At 52.1% G+C, this 336-nt stretch overlaps 1 non-coding gene across 1 annotated transcript; it reads left to right on the top strand.

The window, feature by feature from the left end:
* The first annotated feature begins 11 nt into the window (after positions 1 to 11).
* LOC112241530 lies at positions 12 to 128 on the top strand. The gene has a single exon (XR_002952311.2). It is a non-coding gene; the product is annotated as a U5 spliceosomal RNA (small nuclear RNA).
* The last annotated feature ends 208 nt before the right edge of the window (positions 129 to 336 follow it).

Genomic DNA, 336 nt, shown 5'->3' with positions numbered 1-336 from the left:
TGACTTCCATATGACTCTGGTTTCTCTTCATTACGCACAAGCCTTTCGCCTTTTACTAAAGACTTCCGTGGAGAGGAACACTTACGAGTTCAACGTATTTTTGGAGCGGCTTTGCTTCTTGCAGAGCCCGGTATCTTGTTTCAAGAGAAATTGACATAGATGGGCCAGGATAGTGACTTAAAGATGCATTAGCGACTTTTTTTGACAAAAAACACCTGCCTGTCTGTAGCCGGGGAAACGGTGGCTGGGTGGGTGGCTGGGTGGGATTGGAGGAGCCGGCTCTTGCCAACCCACCCGCTGAGGTCTGTCGAGACCCCCGGGGGCCCGGCGGTTGCA

This window comes from Oncorhynchus tshawytscha, unplaced genomic scaffold (genome assembly GCF_018296145.1).
Source record: "Oncorhynchus tshawytscha isolate Ot180627B unplaced genomic scaffold, Otsh_v2.0 Un_contig_18010_pilon_pilon, whole genome shotgun sequence".
Lineage (NCBI taxonomy): Eukaryota > Metazoa > Chordata > Actinopteri > Salmoniformes > Salmonidae > Oncorhynchus > Oncorhynchus tshawytscha.
This window is presented reverse-complemented; position numbering and strand designations above follow the sequence as displayed.